The sequence below is a fragment of the Triplophysa rosa genome, linkage group LG19 (genome assembly GCF_024868665.1).
Source record: "Triplophysa rosa linkage group LG19, Trosa_1v2, whole genome shotgun sequence".
Lineage (NCBI taxonomy): Eukaryota > Metazoa > Chordata > Actinopteri > Cypriniformes > Nemacheilidae > Triplophysa > Triplophysa rosa.
In genome coordinates this window covers 17,505,559-17,527,979 of record NC_079908.1, presented here as the reverse complement: position 1 = coordinate 17,527,979, position 22,421 = coordinate 17,505,559, and the positions used below count along the sequence as shown (strand labels likewise).

The following is a 22,421-nucleotide window of genomic DNA, read 5'->3' as shown; positions in this document are numbered from 1 at the left end:
GGGCACCGTGCTCGGTTTTGCAAGCATACCCTTGGGGCCACATTGCCCGAGATACCGCCTGACTCGCCTTGAGCCATATTTTTAATACAAGGGCGAAATGTATTGGCACAAATCATTGTAATTATGTTCTGCGCGTACTATCGCAACGATTATATAAGTTATGTTACCATTATTGTTCCCGATGGTCTTTCCGTTAGCTTCTCTCTCGTCTCTTTCTGTGTTCTCAACGCGCCACGAGCCGCCCCAAATTAAATGCTCCTGGTGAGTGCGTCCATGGACGTGATAATAATAACCATTTGCAATTAACGGATAATTTACGGACCGATTGGCCCCATAGGTCACCGAGAGCGCGGTTTGATGCGGCTCAAATGAATCTGGAGAGGGAAACATAATGCTACAATCTAAATTTCCGCTGAGGAGTGGTCTCAAGAGGAGACACGTGCACGTCTTCATCCTAAAATTTGATCTCAGTGGTGTGGATATCCAACTGAGCCTTAAAATCAAACGACAATCATGGTGTTTTTTCTTCTAGGAAATAAATAATGAATTCAAATGTTATTTTCTTCGACAGCAGGCATGCTGCTAAAAATAAGTAGGCTACTGGCGTTGCTTTTGCATGGCCGCCTGAACGACAGTAAGCCGCTGTCCAGGGTGCTGAAATATTCTCTTGGTGCCACAAGCCTTGTGATTATACGTTGATGTGATGACTAACCCACTCTAAACCCTCTCTCAGATAGAAAGCAACAAAAGTCTCCTCCTGACACCTCTCACTCTTAACTGACAATCGAGTGCACCAAAACAACGATATGCCCTTGGAACATTACTTGGAATCAAATCCCGTTCCGGCAGCATAATTGTTGAGGAAGGCAAATAAACCAGTGGCAAATGAAATTCTTGCAGGGCAGCTTGCGCAAATAGATTGATAATGTGCACCAGCCGCCACCAAGTACGTTGAGGTTTCGATATTACCTGTTCTGCATATTAATGTCTATCCTAACCTGTCCTTCATCCAGGACAAAGTTCTAAATCTCAGGAAGCCTTGAGCCACGGAGGCGCTTCATCATCTCTTTGTAATTTAGGAGGACGAGCAGGGAAAGGGCAGAGGAATGCAGAACTCCAAAAAACCTTTGACAGAGTGGTGTATTGAAAAAGATGCGAGCTAACTCGAACCGATAAATGTGAGGGAGGAGCAGAAAAAACTTGACTGGGGTCAAACGCAGACAGAAAAAACAACAAAACCAACTAACCAAACAAGCGTATAAGAGGGTGATAATTATCAGATCCAATGAGACTAACGCACATGCCAGTCTGAGAAACCTTTTAGAGACATTGTTACACACGCATGCACACACTTCACAAACCTAACTACTACATACTGGAAAAATATCTTATTTTTCGTAAATGAAAAAAGAAATAAACAGATTTACATAATCTACACCAGGGCACATCTACAGTATATGCAGGGATTGGTGGAGCTTTCCCCTTTAATTACTGTTTACTCTTAAGAAGCTGTTTATCGTGCAAGTGGCGAGTTGTTTGCGTCAGAAGGGAGCTGCGGGTTGTTAGCGCAGTATTGAAAACAGATTAGTGCTTTACCACTCGAGCGTTTCTTTCAAACTTAAATTCAGATCTAAATTCTCGGCTCACTCCTGGCTTCCACCACACTTGCCATTCAGAAGACATGCAACAGAGGAAATACACACATGGGAGTAGATAAAAAACGTTTTCACACCCTTATATTACAAATCTATGATAAAAAAATGATTTTGCAAGAAACACAAAACGAAAAGTTATATTCAACACAATTTAGTTATATGTGGACACCGCTGAGCTCCAAAAACAACAAAATAAGCTTAGTAAAAGAAACACATATGCTCTTTAGTCCTCTAAAGCCATTTGATAGCTTTACAAGAGTAATTTCAAGGACATAACCTCTGCCGAAATGTGATAATTTCATAATAAACATATATGTATCCATTTTGGGTGAACTATTCCTAATCAACTGATGGCCTTTTTGACATTATGAATAAAAATAACTGTATTTTCACTACCATTTTAATTATTGTTACAATCCATATAACTGTAGAATACCATAAAACATTTATGTATTGTCATTTTTAGTTGCTCCTGAAGTGAGAGAGAGAGGTTTTCACCTGCATGTGGCTCCTAACTTCTCTCCATGTCAGGCCCATCTTTTTAATCAGGGGTTTGGAATCCGGTGAACTCTGACCCCTAGACTGTCTCACAGCACCTGTGCCACCGCCAGACTGTCATGTCAGCTCCACTCGGCTCCTTTACAGTGACTGTGGTTGTCTGGGTGTCTGGCCCCACAGAGCCCCTGATTGCTCCCGCGGGAAGGTGTTATAGAGGTGGGCGAAGCCACCTGCCACGGCCCTACAGCGATGGAAGCTTCTGGGACCTGAGGCCTGGGACTCATCATGACTGCTGATACTAAGAGTAGAAATACAACACATGGTGCTGCCCAAGACTGGTACAATAAAAGGAATGTTGAAAAAGGGAAGGAGAGAAAGCCGGAAAAAGAAGAGGCAAAATTACTTCGCTGCTGCAACGAGTGACAATGTTGGCTCCTTCGAAGTGAAAAACTGCGCCTATGGAGACAGCAAAGTCACTCAGGACCAATTTTCCTTCTGCTAAACCAGGTGCAAGCAATTACGTGAAATGATTGGACAATCAGTCAGTCTCTAATACTCCGAAGGCACCATAAACTTTCTATCATGTGTTTATGTTTCAGGTGCTGTTTCTGGGCAGCAACCACTCCAAAGGGAGAGAAAGGTGACAATAGAAAAAGCTCTGACATGCTTTATGAGGTATTTCTGTGAAAATAGCCGGCCTGTCTGCCGTTACAAGAAGGCATAAACAACCTGTTGTACCTTTTAACTGTTGTATCCTTTAAAAAGACCCAGGGGGAATTTTAAAATACTGCCGCTGAGCTAAATTACTTCCAGTCCTTTGGGGACTCTTTGTAAGAGCCATATACATTCATTTTGTGTGGAGTATGCAACGGAATGCACAGTTATAAAGAATTTTAGACTACATATGGGACAATGTAATCTGTACAGACGTCCATTAACTGCAGATAAGAAAAACAAATCATGTGTCCCCTGCCTATTGCAGTTTACAGTACTTACAGTGAAAATGGGGTTCGTAGACATATAGAAGCGACGGAAATACTACTGAAATCCTGAGCAAGGGTCAAAGCTGTGTTTTATCCTTTGTATTCATATCTTTGTACATTTATTTGATTTACGATTAATATGACATTTGATTAAAAAAAATCCTTATGTTAAACTGAATTAAACAAAAGCTAAACATGTGGCTTGACAAGCACAACTAAAACATATCACAACAGTAAACAGAGGCTTTAACAATTTGCTTTGTAAAAATGACAGTTTGTTAAAAGGCATTAATGTAACTCACATGGAGCTGAAATATAATTTGCAGAAATTACATCAGCATACTTAAGTATCATAGCTTAAAGGGACAGTTCACCCCAAAAGAAAAATTCTGTCATCAGTTACTCACCCTCGAGTTGTTCCAAATCTGTATAGATTTCTTTGTTCTGATGAACACAGAGAAAGATATTTGGAAGAATGCTTGTAACCAAACAGTTCTTGGCCACCATTGACTACCATACAGGAAAAATTACAATTGTAGTCAAAAGTGCCCCTAAACTGTTTGCTTTCCTACATTCTTCAAAATATCGTATTTTTGTGTTCAACAGAACAAAGGAATTTACAAAGAATTGGCCACCACTGACTGTTTGGTTATAAGCATTCTTCCAAATATCTTTCTCTGTGCTCATCACCGAGAAATTTATACAGATTTGGAACAACTCGAGGGTGAGTAAAAGAACAGAGAATTTTCAATTGTGGGTGAACTGTCCCTTTAAGTATGCAGATTTTTTACCTGCTATTTTCCCAACATATAAAACAATAAATATCCTTACGTTCTAGCACTTTCAAGCAATTAAATGTATTTAGAATCAGTGCAAACACTGAAAACACAAAATATTCTTTGCATTTAGTCTACCTTCTACACCGCAGTGTCTTTGATATACTGTGGTTGTGAATGCGTATTGTTCTCACTGAAAGCATGTCAAGACACTTTTGGCTCCAGTTAAGCAATCGGACGGCACTACAATGTGCAAAGTCACTCACCAAGTGAATGTGGCACAAACCATAGGAAATGGGGTCAATTAGATGTCCAACATCACCAGGCCTTCTACACCTGCACACAAGGCAGTTAAAAAGCATTACAAAAACCTCTACCGGATTACAAGAGCAAATGTTTGCGTCTGCAGCCATCCAACCCATCGTCTCTGACATTTGACATGGGCCATGTCCTCAGCATCGGCACGATCTAATCTCACTCCGGTCCTGGGGGATTGCAGAGCAATGGCAACGCCATTATCTAATGACGGGGCTGAGATGCTGCATGCACATGCTGTACATTTAGAACTGGCCCCTGGGTGCTTTTTAGGAGGTTAACATTCGCTGACCCTGACTCGACCTTCTCTTTGGCACCTTGCCCGAGCCATTAGACTTGGCTTTGCTTCTTAAAAGCATTGTTAGGGAAAGCGTTCCATCCAGACGTCAGGCAAACACACCTGGAGTCGTGAAATGAGTGGGGTAGAGAGAGAGCGAGAGAGATACACAGAGCAAATTCAGACTGATATAAACCTAAAATCATATAAACAGTGGCCTCCAAAATTTGAAAGTAAGAATTTCATTGTACAAACGCATTACATAACAAATATCAAAGCGACTGGCATTTATTTTAAATAATTTTACATTTTTATGAATTTGGCAGACACTTTTATTGAAAACATTTTCAGAGCTTGTTTTAAATCACCTATTTAGTATTTTTGCCATTTACTAAAATGCACCTGTGATATAAAAACGCAAAGAAAAATATTTAATGCAGGTTCAAATAATAAGAACTCCCATAAAAAACTACACAACTACCTATTCTGTGTGTCCGACTCCATTAGAGTGCCCATAGGCTCCCTGGATGCCTTCCTTATCCAGGACAAATATCCCTTCACATACGTGGGAATGAATTTGTGTGACTGTGTGTGTGTCAGGATAGAAAGTGACAAAGCCTTGCGCTCCACACCCATTACCCCCTTCCATCCATCCATCAGTCACAGCCATGATCTTTAGCTTCATTAGCATGAGAATGGGGAATGATGAGATAGCTGGCATCAAATGCCAGCCGCCCGGGAGACGGCAGCGAGGCTCTGCCCGTCCCTGATACACACACACACACACAGAGTGGCTCAACCGTAGAGCTAATTTTAAAGACGTCGTTGCACATTTGCCACACACACGCACGCACACATGCAGGCACGCACACACAGTATAGCAGAAAGAGCTCTTTCATCGCAGCTCCTCAAGGAGCATCTGCCAGATATCTTTAAACTGGTTTGCACTGTCGTCTTAAGTCACTGCAACTAGTTCAAAGCCTAGCGCTGCTAACGTTCACGTCTGTCAGAGGATCTGCAGACTTTTTAAAAGTCTGCATTTACGGAAAGCAGATAGTAGATGTATAACGTGATTTTTTTCTCTCTATAATAGTAATTACAGAATTAAAATGAAGCTAAACTAGTAATTGCTTTTTATTTCAAAATGACCTTTTGAATGGTGAGTCGCTGATTTTAAAAGCTTGTGTTATTCACAAATATCACCAACATTTATATGAACTGTAGATTATGCAATTGTAAACAAGCTAAAACACCTGTACACCTACAGTATTATCATACAATAAGTGCTGTGAGCAGACAGAATACAGGAGAGAGAGAGAGAGAGAGAGAGAGAGAGAGAGAGAGAGCGCAAATGAATCATTTCATGACTTTCACGGGATGTAGAGATTGCTCACTGTTTTCTTGAAAACACCATCATTAGTATCTTTCCTCCAAATTAGGCAGCAGACATAAGAAGCCGAAAACAGTACAATCTAGTAGCCTGTTGAATTATGGGTAATTAGGTTATGCCTCTCTTTGTCAAGGATTTTGCCTAATAATTCTTGGTAAGGGAATCAGTCGTTCCTAGTTTTGACAGCCAATGAACTGAATTACACTATACTGTTAAAAAACTAACTTAATAACTGCTTTATATTTTTAAGTTAAATCACTGACTTTACAAGTCACTTAAATTATTCTAAACTGACCGAGGTCAAAAATGGTTAGGTCATACAAAGTGCAACTAGAGTTAAGTCAGTTTAATATAAATTCTTAAATTCTAGTAAATTAACTAGTAAAGCCAATTAATTTTGATCAGGAATTTAAGGCAGCTTTTAAACTCAAGTTTTTAAGTTGAATTTTTAATTTAATACAATGAATATACAATAAAATATTTATATTTTGAATTAATTTATATATATTACATTGTAATCAAACATACACCGAAAGGTAACTTTGGGCCAGGCAGGTGCGTCCGATGAAACTGTCTATAAGGAGAAAGCAGGACAGTTGCTGTAATTTTTAAGCTCTGACATACCAAATAATAAGAATGAAAAGTGAAGCAAATATGCCAAACCTTGGCTGTATGCTGCACTTGCTGCTTTAAAGCAAAACGCAGCTGCTGAGGTGATAAAAAATGGTGATAAAAAATCTAAATTATTATGTTTAGCAGGTAAGAATAATTTTAATAGCAGGTAAAATATCTTCATGATATTTTAGAGGACATTTCTGTAGCTATAGTAATAATTGAGTTTAAATCTAATTTAGAGTCCACATTCATTAATTTTTATTTTCATTAGGTGACCACCAAAATATGCATATAAGGTCTGCACAAAACCCTTAAGATAAAAGGACACATCCGTTTTTAAAAGAGTGTTATTCTTCTTTAAATTCTTCAACATCCTCTATCTGTAATTAGGAAGGCAGAGGAACATGATATTTACTGTAATTGGCTTCTCAAACAACTTAATTAGCAGAAATGCGGTAAAACACAACTCATTAAGACATTCTTTGCCATGTGATACATCAGAAGGTTATTTCCTTGGTAACTTGATGGAAAGCGAGAAAAGTTGCACTTCCCCCTTACATAAGAGCTCTCGCACACTTCCTTAAGCACACACTCTCTCTCTCTCTCTCTCTCTCTCTCTCTCTCTCTCTCTCTCTCTCTCTCTCTCTCTCTCTCTCGCAGGCACGCACACACACACACCTTTTAGAGTTTTCCCTCTGAAACAGATGTTTGCAATGTGGACACAGCTGTCGAGGTCCATTTCCAGTTGCGCTCCTTCCTCTTAATGACCTCCATATGTCTATCATCCTCACTCACACACATCAAAAATAACATGGATCGTCAACTGTGGCCCCTTAAGATCACAGTCTCATGGGTCTCTCTCTCTCTCGCACACCCACACAGGTGCCTGCGGACGGTGGTGACTCAGTTGCTATTATTCTATCAGATCTCCACCTGTGCCATATGGGAGTTGTACATGAATGTACCTCATTACCATATAAAAGCAGGTCAAGTGTCCAGTATCCCAGAACATTGACCCCTTTTAGTGTCGCCTTGATGCCTTAACTCACAGGCGGCCTTGAAAGCAATCTGACTGCTGTTCGACTTGATATTTCTGACTTATAATAACCACTGCAGTTGGGGTAATAGCCTAAAAGTGTTTTGCAAGTTGTTATCTGGGGGCGATATTAATTAGATATAAAGTTTAGGGAAAAGGCCTCTGGGCTGCCATTACTCTTCAAATTGCCCATACACGCAGAAGATCTCAGTCTTTACTCTAATGTGTTAGTAATTTGTTTCATGCTTGGGGGGTTTCTGGGGTTGCAGCACCAACACATACATACTAGAGGAACCCAGTGGTCCACATGGCCATAGTCTTTTAGGCTCACTGTTACAAACAATCACACAGATCCAGTAAAACTCTTTCTACAATTCACACTCAATAAACATTAGTGTGGTCACTGTGTTCTACAGTACCTATTATGACATATTACTAATTTATCTGGTATTAAAGGCATAGTTCACCCCAAAATAAAAGGTTGTTTATCATTTGAACACCCTCATATCATTCCAAACCTGTATGACTTCTGCAGAATACAAAAAATATATATTTTGAAGAAAGCTGGTAACCAAACAACATTGAGCCCCATTGAATTCCATTGTATGGACACAGAGTCATGGTTTGAACATCATGAGGGTGAATAAACGTGACCCTGGACAACAGTCTTATGGGTCAGTTTGTCAAAAATGAGATTTATACATCATCTGAAACCATTGTTGTATAGTTTATAAGGATAGGACAATATTTGACCAACCATTTAAAAATCTGAAAACTTTGAGAAAATGGCCTTTAAAGTTGTTAATCAGAGGCACTGTAGCAGGCCGTTGCTAAGAAGAAACAGAGCGTCAAAACAGAGAGAGTAGAGAGTAGATGAACCTGAAAACAGAAATTCTAAGCTTCACATACAGTAGATACCAAACTTGAGTGGGTAATTTCCAAAGAGCGGCAGCGAGCGAAGTTTGTTGGCGTGTTTCTGGCCATTTTTGTAAGTAATTTTGCTGCATCCACTCACAAAAATCAAGTTTTGATATACATACGTTATGGACATTTACAAAATATCTTCATGGAACATGATATTTACTTAATATCCTAATAATTTTGACATAAAATAAAAAACGATCATTTTGACCCATACAATTGTTTTGTTTGGCTTTTGCCACTAATATTCTTGTGGTCCATGGTCACAAATTATAATAATAATAAAACTTTCGGACTCAATGTGCAATGGGCTTAACCCTGAAATGATTTTTTTCCGTTTCCGAGTGCGAGGTATGTCAAACTCGAGAAAGCAGGGTAACTCAAGCCTGTTTCTAAAAGAGAGGTAACTTATACTCTAGAGTCAGTAACCATAATAACTTACTGTGTGAACCTAACCTGGTCGGGAACAGGTTTTCTTTGGTAAAGCGCAAGTGGTGTACCTCATTCATTCATTCAATACAGTCATTCATGGCACACATCAGTGACTAATATGTCGTCTGTGCTTTTATAGAGGATCCTGTATGTGAAGAGGGTGCATTCATTCATAGGGATCTTCTTTGATTTCAGGAGAGCAATTTAGGACCCGAGTGGAATTTTGTCATTTCCCTGTGCATTTTTACTAAAACTGTCCCATTTTTCATTACAGTGAATTAGATATATCAAAACATATCATCCATCCTTACATCAATAACATCAACCATCGTAGCCGTGTGTTATTTTCTCACAAATGGTAGTTTTCTATGGAGGATGAGAAATGACTTAAAGGCGGGGTGTCCGATTTCTCTTAGCCGTTGTTGATGTTCGAATCACCAAAACAAACACACCCCTACCCCCATCTTTCACTTTCGTCAGCACTCGGCTTATGTCCGTCCTGTGCACCTTACTGCTGATTGGCTACAAGGTTGTTTTGGTATTCGGCCTGACTCACTTATCTAAAGCGTAATTCGGAAATCGGTTACCCCGCCTTTAATAAAGTATATAAATAAAGTGCATGAATAAAGAAATGCATAAATACAGACATACTGTAAATGCAGAAATAAAGCAATAAAGGTAATAAACAATTAATTTAGAGGTGCAGCCATTCCTACCCAAATCTGCGATAAGTTTGACACGTGAGTCTGGAACCCTAACAAGTGTCCTATACACAATGACGAGTCACAGTTATCACTAGAGCACTGATGGGGAGTGAGAACATAATATTTTTTATTTTTGTTTTATTTCTGTTGTTTCGTTCATTTTCTGATTCATTTATTTGTTTATTGGTACATTTATCTATTTTTTATTTAAGTGTGCCTATATCAAGCGCTTTCTGCCGCCATGTTGCTTTTTCTTTGGTGCCGTTGCCATGGTGAATCGTAATATCGGAGCTCCATTGATCATGGCTTGTCGTAGTCTTGGTGCACGCGCTTAACTCAAGGTAAGCCTACCCAGAGTTGACCAAAAACTCAAAGTTTCGCATCTCGGTGTAAATCAACTCAGAGTTCACATTTTAACTCGGTGTTGGTTGAACCTCCTTACTGAAACGGGCCCCAGGTGGGCAGATCAAAAGTATATAGTTCCAAACACAAGTGTAAACAGGGTCCAATGCACCTTGTGATCCAATCCCTTAAAACATTTTTAGAAGGGGTCGGGTTCTCCTGTGGCCACACCGCATTTCTAGAAAGAAAACAACAATTTGATCAAAACATTTGGAAAACCACATACAGTACATATAAATGCACTTCATAGAACATTTTTGGCATGCCTTACACCAAGACATGCTGACATAATGTGATGTCTATAATTATAAAGCCGCAGACACCTATCACATTTGGTCACTAAAAATGCAACCTGATGCCAACCAAGTCATTCCCTGTGCCTGCCTTCCAACCCCCTTGGTGAAATGAGCAATTTCACAAAAAGCTTAAAACCACCAAATAAACATGAGAAGCAATTAGCCATCAACAATCAAACAAGCTGTTTTTGAAGGACCATTTCCTCCTTTCTTGTAGTCTGTCAGCATCATCATCGCAACAAGACAGGAATGATTAAAAGCAAAGCTTTGTACAGTGAGGTTACACGCAAAAACCCAGTTTCCTAAACCCACACAGCTGCAGTCTGTTCCTTTTGGCTCGGATTCGCCTGCCTTGTCAAGACACAGTTTAGAAGCAAAGTGAGATGTCAATACACATTTCTGGAGATTGGGAAAGCAGGCAGGAGTCACCTGGCTCACAGCGTGACAGATGCCCCCCCCGACATGAAAAACTCACGGCTGTCACACACATGTAAATACGTCAACGCCGCAGTTTGTGGCGTATTACGGCAAAGCGCAATGCCGATGTATGTACCGCACCCTTCTGCTCTGTAGCGTTTCGGTTGCATCTGCTTCTCTCTCCGACCAAACAATTTGGTATGCATTTGCAACACACGCTGCCATCTGCAAACCTGCGTGAGTGGCTGAGTGACCAAGTACTGATGGGGTTTCAGGCATCGGCACAGGCTGCTGGAAAGATAAGATTCCTGGGTGGCTTGGTTGCAGGCAGGGGCCTCCGCGACCTCCTCCGCAGACCCGCGGTGAGGAGAGGGGAGCAGCGTTATCAGGGCAGCACAAGACAGGCTGGGTATACAACCCCTCCTTCAACTTTCCCTTTTGGTTATACTTTACCAGGCTCTTTCCTGGTGTTGTGTGTGCGCACCCCTACTGTGCCCGCTCTGCCCACGGGAGCAATAACATCTGCCTGTCTCCGTGTGTACACGTTGGCATGCAAGTGTTTTCTGATGGGTGAAAGCGCAGGTGGAAAACAATCGACTCTCTCTGGAGCTGGATATCAGGGCTGAGAGGGTTAGAAATTGTGTGTGAGCGAGTAAATGTGTTGTTGCATGCATGTTGGGTACTCGGGTAAGTCAGTACGACAACAGAGGCTCATATTGCATCTCTCAGATGGTGCTACTGGTAACAAAAGCAAAACAGAGACACAAATCTAACAATATACGCCGAACTGAGAGAAAGAAATGCAATCATCCGCCTCCACCCCGTCACAATTTTCTATTGATGAAAATGAATGTAAGTTCTCCAACACGCTGCTAATAACAAATTAGCCTGTTTGTTAGGGGAAAATGTAATCAGCTCGAGGAGGTGAGAAGACACTTGAAGGTTAATTGGAAGCGGCCTCTCAGTAAATGTCAATGGAAATTTAGGGTCTGCTCTCCACGGTTGACTCTACACTCAGGCACCCTTACTTGGGATATGCTTTCTCATAGCGTGACATCGTTGGCTCTTGAAGCCCTCTTCTCGCCCTTCCTCAAAGAACAAAGAAAAGGCGAATATAGAGGACAAACCTCTAAGCGAGAGAGACCATTTCTAAAACTAGAGAGCTGTCGAACTAGGCACCATTTTGAGTCGCTGTATATGCTGTATTTTGTGGTCAAATTTTAAGGCAATATTGCATATATTGTTTTTGTGGAGAAGACAATCGCGAAAGGCTACACACTTAAAAAAGGTGCTATGAAAGGTTCTTCACAGCGATGCCATAAAAGAACCCTTTTTGTGTCCCCAAAGAGCCATTCAAAGACTCTTATAAGAACCATTTATTTCTTTTTAAAGTCTAAATAACCCTTTCCCCCCACACACACAAAAAAACGTTTGTGAAAATTTCTTCGATGTTAAAAGTACTTTATGGAACCATTCAGCTCAAAATGGTTCTTAAGGCACCAGGAAGCATCTTTATTTTCAAGTGTGTAGCTCTATCAAAGTGCTTTAAAGGTTCTTCACAGCAATGCCATAGAAGAGTGGTTCTCAAACTGTGGTACGCGTACCACTAGTGGTACTTGAGGAGACCCCGGTGTTACGTGACACGGCAGAAAACGATATATATATATACATTTCGTGTTTTATTTCAAATGTTTAATACATGATAGATAAATATAGAGGCAGCTCAAACACAGAGCGGGAGCAGACAGGCGCTTGTGAGTCCCTCACTCTCTCTCTTCCGATGAGCTGCGTGCAAATTAAGTTTATTTCGTATTTCCGCACTTGAACCGCAGTTTAAAGCTGTTGTTATTGCTGTAATGTGCTAATTCAACACGCGTCTGCATCTACTCGAGGTTAAATCAATGAAGCGCGTGTTGCGATGTATTTTTGACGCGTCGCTTTGACCAGAGCCGCTGCAGTAAAGTGTAAGTCTCTGTTTGTTATATACAGCTGTTCTCTTGATGTTAAAGTATACGTTTATTTATTTATCTAACGTGTTAAATATTCTTTCCACATTGTTTGTCTTTAATATAAGCTTGTAGTCTTTCTGCAAGTCCCCACAAAGTCAATAAATCCCCATTAAAGTAATTTACAGAGCCCAGTGCACAACAGAAAAGTGTTTTGTGTCCACTATTATTGCTGACTAACTTGAAAAACATGAAAAAAAACATGTTCTTTAGTTTGTAAACAGCTGGTAAATAAAAGTGTTTTTATTATTAATAATACATTAGAATCGGTGGACGAGGTGTAAAGATAAAGATTCACAGCTCTACTATTAATTTGAGTGTTTATGTGATTTTCTATGGCGGTCATTAGGTGGTACTTGGAACAACTCATTTTCTTAAAAGGTGGTACTTGATCTGAAACGTTTGAGAACCACTGCCATAGAAGAACCGTTCTTAGTTTCACAGAGAACCATTCAGCCAAAGGTTTTAAGAACCATCTCTTTCTTACCTTTTTATAATCTGAAAAAACAATTTGCCACAGAGAACCTTTTGTGAAACAGCTCACAAATAGAGATATTTAGGTGACATCATGGTGTCATAGACATCATGGTGTCAGTTTTTACCAAGGTCCAGAAAAGTACAAAAGACATCGTTAAATCGGTCCATAGTGGCTCAGTGGAATTTTTTTGAAGCGACGAGAATGCTTTATGTGCGAAAAACAAACCAAAATATATATATTTATATATATAGATATATTCTCCTCTGTCTTGTCAGTGTATGGCGCGTGTTCACAAAAGCATTTCTTTGCCCCCTTTAATTGCAATTTAACTCATTATGAAATGTATAAAACAAACGTAATCATGATTTGAGTGAAAAGTGTGTGCCATGTTGAGTTTTCTTCCAAAGTGGAGTTCCTTACCTGTCACTTTTGATGTTCCAAGCAATATGACACACTGGGTTTAGAACATTATCATCATGTTTTAAAACATGTTTCTCACAGTCTGTTCTGATACTCCATGTCCTGTTTAATTGAAAAGATAAGGACACATACAAAAGAGAGAATGTTTGGTTTGCTGGTCAAAAGAGCTTGCCTTTTTAAGCTGTAATTTATGTGAGGCGATACTCACCGGTCGGAAGGACAACAAGGAACTGGATGTTCAGTCCTAAGGAATCCAGACTTGCTTTGATGAACAAGATTTAGTGAGAAATCAATGACCAAATCTACTACAGGGAACAAAAAGACAAAAGAGATATATGAGGCCATGTTAAAACATTAAGGGGTGAATTCACTACACAATGTAACACTTTCTTGCAGTATTTCAGCACAAAATCTACATTTTATTCACTAAATATTCTTAATGCAGATTAACCAGAAAATAAATGTTGTAATGCTGTGTTTTGCATTTGGCACACGCTAATGACTTACAGTGCATTAAAGGTATACATTTTTTTATTAGTAGCCTATGTGGGTTACCTGGGAATCGAACTCCTGGCCTTTGAGATGCTAACGCAATGCACTTGAGCTACAGTAACACAATTCAGTAACAACTTATGAAATTGGCCGTTTTTACAGGGTATTCTATTTATAATGTAAATGTAGTTTTATTAATAAGAACAGGGTGTTTACATTTTTATAAATTAAAGGGATTGTTCACACAAAAAGGGATAAATCACCGAACACCGTTGTTCGGTTACCAACATTCTTCAAAATATCTTCCTTTGTGTTCTGCTGAAAAAAGTCATACAGATTTGAAATGAGCAAATGAATGACAAAAGTTTCATTTTTTGGGTGAACTATACCTTTAAGAGCTAATTCTATTCATCCTGGCAGCAGTTATACATCAAATAAATATTATAATTATATAATGGACTACAGCATTATAACTGGGCATATATTCAGATACACACTATAGTTGAGCACAATTTGGAACTGATTCAGGTGCTGTGTGGTCTGGGGTGAAGCTATACAGTCTAAGCATGCCATGATCGTGCTCATCTGCTGCACCCTTCTCAACCCAACACTCAGCATCAGCCTGTAAAAAGAGAAACCACGGCACGCAAATTGGGTTCAGCACTAATTTTGTGGACACGTTTGTGGTGTTACCATATTTGCATAATTTCTACAATGCATCAGGCGATAAAACAACGCAGACGAAATAAACAGCAAGTGCAATTTATTCCTAGCACATTCCTACCAAAATATGGGATATTCTGAGATGAAAAAGGCCATTTTAATTGAATGGCAAGCGCTAGCATGAATGTTGGCAGAGGGAGTGTCCGAGTTACCATCAAGAGACCTGCCCAGAATGCTGTTGGTTTTAAGTCGACACACAACCAATCGAACGCAGGCCATCAGCCTCATGTGCCAGAGCTCTGCTCATCTCTAAAGCCGCCTGAGTGACAGCAGCTGTCAATATATTGATGGGATGTCAGGAAGTCTGTTAGGCTCCTGCTGCATGCAGACGATGAACTGCCAGCCCTGTGACGATCTTTCCCCCTTGCCTTCGCTTCTCCGGCTGCCCGAACCTCAGACACTGCCCGTGATGAAACGGAAAACACCTGTCCTGTTCGATCTTCCGTATCAGTCGTGCGCACGAAGTCAAGTCGCACAGGCAGATGAACACATAATGAAGAGAGAGAAAGTGGGGGATGGAGGTGAGAGAGCGAGAGAAGGAAGAGGTTAACAAGGTAAAAAGAGACTCCAGCTGCGGTAAAGTCTACCATCCAATCTCACTCGTTAATTAATCCCACAAACAATAGCGTTTCCCTGGCAACAACAGCTATCAGCCCAAGTTAGACTGACCTGATCCGTACACATGCAAATCTCAAAATGCTCCAGTCACCTTGGGCCTCATTTATCAACAGTGCGTAGAAAAGGTTTTATATTTTGTCCTAGGAAGCAAATTTAGAATGTGTCTAAGTACAAAAAAATCTGTATTTATCAAACGTGCGTACACGGGTCTTACGCATACCAGTGAGTAATCATTGTTGATAAATGCCACATGTTCTTAAGCGTCATGCTCGTTCAATTTTTTATTGGAAGAATTTCTGTAATAATGATTCATATGCAAACCTCTTTTTGTTATTTTTCAGTTTGTTTGAATGTTCCTTCTTTTATTTCTTTTTTCATAAATTGTTCTGTTAAGTGTGTCTTTTACATTGTGCTTTAAATAAAAGGTTTGCACTCACCACACACACATTTGTGCATACGCACTGTTGATATGAGGCCGCTGGAGACCCATTAAACACCTTTACAACACGCTAAAAAAACACAAATGGAGAATTTAATTCACTTCTGATAACAGTGACAGGGAAGAAATAAAATCAGTTTTCAATATTAATGATCTTCATTTTTGTCATTCTAAAATAACACCGAAGGTCGTACCAGCACGATTGGTTTTCGTGTAAATGTTCAAATTGGGTAAATGGAAAACGACACCTGTATCGGATATTTAGGAGATTTTACACTTCTCGGTTGGACCGGCATCAAAAATAGTCCACTCTAACAAATGCTTGCAGGAGCTTTTTAGGAACTCGCAGCACGCCCATGGGCTTTAAAGAACAGAGGGACACACAATGGATAGAAGACCATAGACCAAATACATCAAACAAAATCAAAAGAAAATTCTAGCTGCAAGCGGAAATTACCAGGGTCCAACCAGATTGCAAAAACATGGAGAAAATGGTTACAACTACTATTTTTGTGGATAACTACTGGAAAGTACTGTGATTACTCTTCCTACAGTAAAATAAAAATAGGAATTGAAACAAAGGCTGCCTGAATTCCCTAAAGATAAACAAACTTAAAAAAAAAAACACTTTATGGAAGGAAAATTATGTAACTAACCTTAAAAGTAGTACCGACCAATTCACAAAGGGACACCTCAAGACACATCGTACAGAGAGTATAAAAGAAATATTCAGTAGTGATCATCACAGAAGTGTCCACACATTGAAAAACATGCATTTTCATTTGGCTTCTTTGTGATGTTGTGCAAGTGGGCTGTGATCCGTTTATGCGCCAGCAGCATCTCAGAGCCTTTGCCAGGTAGATTAGTTCAGAGAAGCGAAGCAGAACCCTGCCTCTGATGCGCTGTGGACGTATGCAAATGCCTAGGCAACATAAACAATTCAATCATTTTTCTTCCCTTTCCAGGATGCATGCATAGATGTCACAGATTTCAACAAATTTACAGATGCCACATAAAGCCAAGAATCAGTGTTAGAACCATAGTGTGCTGTCAGAACACTCTTGCAAAGTTCTGTTTGTAAAATGTGCATTCATTAAGACCTCAAGAGCAGGAACGAATAAGGAAATTGCTCCTCAGCCTAATGACTGAGCAGGTTTACTGCAAATATTAGTCTTCCTACTCAAAACACATGATGTGGTGGTGCGTTAATCCACAGGAGATCTTTCAGATAAAACGCTCATCATTAAGTAATGCCGTTTAGCGATATTCTCTAGGATCCCATCAGCCTGCACTGTCACCCAAACACCCAATTAAGGCAACAGCGACGCTCCAAACAAACTATCCGGCACCAACTTTATCGGCTCATCTGTGTTTGCTAAAAGTAAGTCAGTCCTTCTTAAACTAATATGGGATTAATGGCGCTCGGTCTTCTGAACACACGACCCGCGTAATTGTGCCATTCTGATACAAGCTAAGGATTTGATGAGCAAATTACTGATCTAATGGTCTGGTCCGATGTGCTACAGGTGAACCGGTAAATAAATAAGAACGCACCCCTTCTCTCGGACGGAGGACTCGTCAATCTTGGGAATTGCCTCTGGAGTGCTTTAGTCAGTTAACATTTCAGAAAACCGTCACCCCATTAATAATAAAGCCATATTAACATAAGTGAATTCCTCTACCGTGTAGGATTCACTGAGGCAGTTATTAAAGTCCAATTTGGCCCCATTAATAATGCATACACCTTTGACTCTCCAGTATCAAGATTATGTGGAATTACTGAAGGCATACATTATTTATCAGCGACATTCAATTGGGGACCTTGATGAGCCCTAATTGGTGGTTTGGGGTGTCATTAGGCTGTCTCTGATGAGACCTGTCAATCAACCTTATCGTTCCACTGATGCACACACTCATACACATACCCACCCGTATCCTCAATGCCACCTGTGCCCACGGCAGATGATAGCGGCAGCATACCCGCCACCCCGCGGTAGCCGGGTTGCGCCCTGCCCTCTCGCGCTTGTCCGTCAGGCCCGTTCGAGACGGTTTTGGGAGGGATTGGTATGCCACAGAGCGCAGTATGGACATTGGCCCTTGTGCCTGACTGACCCTTCTGTTTTTCTCTCTCTCAGCCTACCTGCTTTAAAAGTTAATGACTCCCAGCTCTTCCCAGGCCATACCAGAAGGTTGCGGGGTGGATGGACGTACAATGCATCATTCTGCTGGCGCCTGTCCTGTCAGTCAGTCACGAGTGTCAGGATGGGGACTCGGGGCCAATCAAGGCACCTGCAGCTCATGGGTCAAACACGCAGACAACTGCTGATGGAAAATCAAACACGAGCAGTTATTCGTACACAGAAAATGTCAAGAACTAGTCCAGAGGACAGACTGATGCGTTAATGAAGCAATAATGTTTGTAATTTTATTTCACAGTTAACATTTTATAGCAGCCCTATTCGATTCTGATTATAATATATAATTTAGAAGGATTCGTATATCTATTAAAATCAGAAGGATTTTTTAAAACTAATTGTTTCTTTTCAGTTGAGGAAGTTTCTTGCACCAAAGACAGCCAAAATTTTGTTTTACAAACCCATTTTCAAACCCAATGTCACAGGGTCGATTTCTGTTTATACAAGACGTATCGGTCATAAAGCAGCCCTGTAGGAGAAGCGGTGAGGTGTCTTCTAACGGTGATCTTTGCTCACTGAACAGTGCTCAAATGAACAGTGTGAGAATGAGACGAGCTATAAAAAAGAGAGAGAGGAAAAAAAGAGAACATGTGAAAAAATATCTTGGCATTTGGAGATGTGCTTAAATAAGTTGGAATGGAACATGGCTGATCCTGCTTATTACCTGAGCTTCATTCACGCAGCAGCACCCTGGGTGAACAGAAGAGAGAGGATTAGGCTCCTACTTTCTCTCTCTCCCATTTTCTGTCCTCCCACTTGGAACTGAAATCCAGAAATTTTGTAATAGAAATTGAATGCCCAGATGCCAAAGTTATAAAGAATAGGGCGGGCTTTGCACTTCTGATTCAATAAGAATTGAAATACACTGTTAAAAAGCCTTACAGAAGTTAAACTGTTAAAAAAAATACAAAGGGAATCATAGTCATTCATAAATAACATGTTGGTGCTTATATCTGCATTCTTTGGTGAATAAGATAAACGGCGGAAATACACAAACTGTCAAATTGTGCACTTGATAAGATATAGGCCTACTGAATATCGAATGTGTAGCTTTGTTAGATACGAATACGTAAATTTTGCTTAAAGTCCCAGTGAAATTAAAAATGACATTTCTTATTTTTTCATGAAATATCGCAAGGTTTATAGTAAATAGCTTATCAATGTCATTTTCTTTTTAAAATTCATGTACCCTCATAATCTTCGGTTAAAATCTGAAAATGCACTTCCGCCCTGAAGTGACTATCATCTCATATGATGTAAATTAGACGGCTTGGCCGGAGCATCCGTTAACTCCTCCATTTCAACTGTCAGTCTGCTGCCAGTTTCATTTCAAAATCAATGCAACAGCTGTTTTACACATACAATCAATTCGCAGTGAAAGACGCAAGCCACGGCCAATAATTTTCTCCTTTGAAATTCCTTTTCACTCGGAAATGTGTCAGAATACGGAGGTAAAACGATCGCGACTTCCAGTTCACGGGGACTTTAAGGTAAACAACTGCATTGATAATGATTTTTCTGATCTGGCAAAACTCTTAACGTTCAACTGAAGATTTCAACTTAAGGCAAAAAATCGATTCACCTCTAACAGCAAGCATATGAATAAATGAATATCAGTTTAAAGCAGTTTCTTGTTCACTGTTTCACATTCAACTCGCTCACCGGACTCACAATGTGAATGATTTTTTTTGCTATTTCTGAATGAAAAAGGCCTCCCTGTCTCTATCCATCACTTTAAATGCTACCCACTCTCCAATGGGATGCATCGTATATAATTGGCAATTCATTTTAGGTCCTGACAATATAGTGAAGTCATTTTGCCCACATTCAAACAATGGCAGAGCGGGATAAAGCGCGTGTCAACCGCGGTCTCCATTATAGCGCGCGACGATTGCCTCATCTCCGCGGCCACCTCGTGCACGTAATTGTTTTCTGCCGCTCTTTCCGCAGCCAAATTACACCCGTTTCCGCCCTCCTTTTGGCAGCGCGTGAGACAACAGCGAAGGCAAACAACACACACATAAAATAATATCCTCACACAGTTCACGTCTCGCTTATCTTCACCGGACTGATGGAAAACTGATGCGTCACGTGACGACAAGCGTGGACAGCGGCGCGCGGAGTCTAGGCTTATGAGATGATCGACCGTCAAACAGTAAGAAGGACATATATTATTATAAACATGATTAATAATTTAACTGTCACTTGTAATCAGATATTTTAATAATTGCCCGGAGATTATTAAAAAGAAAGAATGGATAGATTTATCGAGGTTTTAGTCAGGCTTAGTAAGGTATCAAGGTTTATACACAGAAAGCTTTAGAGAAAACATAAAACCCCAAACAAAAACAATATTTATGTGCCAGTAAACATTTACAATTACATTCCAGCAATCTTTACAACATGTCTGAAATTACATTTGCTGTCAAATTACCATATAAAATTCAAGATAATGAGTTATATGCCCACAATATGAGACAAACCACAATTCATAAAGCTTTGTTATGTAGGACGGTGAATTGATGCAACATTTGAACAGTTCAAATCTCTGTATTATGAAACTGCAGATCGTGTATAGTTTTAGGCAAGAATTACTATTGCCATAGGGATTGGATTGGATTACATTACTTTACAGATATAAACGACACCTGCAATCTTAAAGCATGTTGTGGCAAACTGTGATTTGCTAGTTTTGGATTAATATGATTTACAGTTTGTGGATAGTATCATCCCATAGAAAAAAAGTCACATACATGTACTTTAAATGAGGGAACTCTAAAGACCGGCATATCATGTTGAGTTGGGATGAATGACCTTAAACCCCGAATATCAACTACATAGCAATGCCCCTGGTAACTACCATAGCATTATTACACTAAATTTCGTGCGGGCAAGCACAGCATTCGTTTGCATTCATTTCTAATGCACTCTCCCATCTAACTTCATAATGGATAATTTACTCTGTCATTAAGAACTACTGCGCCAAACTGATCCAGAGATTATATATCTAAAGAGCTTTAACCTAAGGTCTGATCCCCATCTATTCCATTAATCTTACTTATTAGGCTATGCACAGACTAGATCCCTAATATATGATCTGCACACACACACAAAACCCTACACACCCAAAGTTCACTCGATGCTCGGCACGAACTGAACCTTTAAGGTCAGAGTTGTTCTGTAAGCGTTCTCGGTGTTTTCATGTAAATCCGCTTTCACAACTCCTCTGTTCTTTCATGCCGTGTTGTTATGCAATTTACAGTTTGACAATAATGATATGCATCACAAAATAACATCTGTTAATATTTTATAAGTATTTCAAAAAAGCGTGATGTGGCCCGTGAAGTTGGGAAGAATTCCCAAGGAATCTACAGACCAGAATAGTCCCATGGCTTTCAGTTCAGACCTAAAGAGTTCTGTGCCGTCATCGCTGTCATTTATACGATGCATAATTCATGTGTTTGCATCCTACATGTGCATACATAACATGCAATGAGAGCAGTTTTCACCAAGTGAGCTTTCGACAAGGGAATTTTGACTTCCTCTCCTCCTACGTTAAAGCTGCACGGTTTACATTCCCTATTTTTGCACAAGATTACAGTATTACTGACCTTGGCAGACTGCATTCATTTTCATAGAGAACTCTTGGAGACTGGGAGAAACGTATCTCCGTTGTTCTGGAGAGTGGAAATACTCTGGTGTGTTGCTCTGCGCTGTTTCTCAGGGCATCTCACCCGCCCAATGAGAGATGAGTCATTTTGTGGCCTTGTTAGAGGAGACTGAGGAGAAAGAGAGTGAGAGAATTTGACAGGGCTATGCTGTTAATTGCTTCTTTGCAGGAGGCTTCGTCTTCACAAGGTCCCTCTCCCCCCCCCCTCCTATTTTCATTCCGTCACAAAGACTTACAGAAGGAGGAAGCGTGGCGAAAGGATTTGAGCCCGCCGTGCACCTGCCCCCTGAAGCCAGCCAAACAAAGACAGATACAACAGTTCTTCTCGACAGGAGTCCACGGCTGCTCTGTGGTCGCAAATCCTCGCAGAAACATTTCTCTCATCTCTGCTATCGAGCCCAGGTGAGCTTCTTGTTGTCTGTTGAGGATGTAATGAACCAGTTTTTGTTCATTGTCCTGTTGAATAACAGTTTGGCAGCAAAGCTCTACAATAGTTCCATGCAGAAGCATTTTGCAGATGCAAGAATGTTCTCTGTATGAATTGCATTCACATTTTACATTAGAAAAGATTAATCTTCCTGTGCAATAAAAATATATGATATATATTATATTATTTTATAATAAAATATTAAAATAAAAAACAATTGGAAATTGAGATAACTT

At 40.1% G+C, this 22,421-nt stretch overlaps 1 long non-coding RNA gene across 2 annotated transcripts; it reads right to left on the bottom strand.

Annotated features, from left to right (window-relative positions):
* Window positions 1–9,079: 9,079 nt before the first annotated feature.
* On the bottom strand, window positions 9,080–22,108 carry LOC130570379 (uncharacterized). Of its 2 annotated transcripts, XR_008964958.1 has the most exons (9): window positions 21,995–22,108; window positions 21,700–21,867; window positions 18,753–18,850; window positions 18,490–18,643; window positions 16,550–18,215; window positions 14,989–15,275; window positions 13,830–13,926; window positions 13,622–13,723; window positions 9,080–10,182 (listed from the first exon to the last, which is right to left on the bottom strand). It is a non-coding gene; the product is annotated as an uncharacterized LOC130570379 (long non-coding RNA). The 2 variants fall into 2 exon arrangements; XR_008964957.1 differs by having other exon boundaries at window positions 14,989–18,215.
* Between the last annotated feature and the right edge of the window lie 313 nt (window positions 22,109–22,421).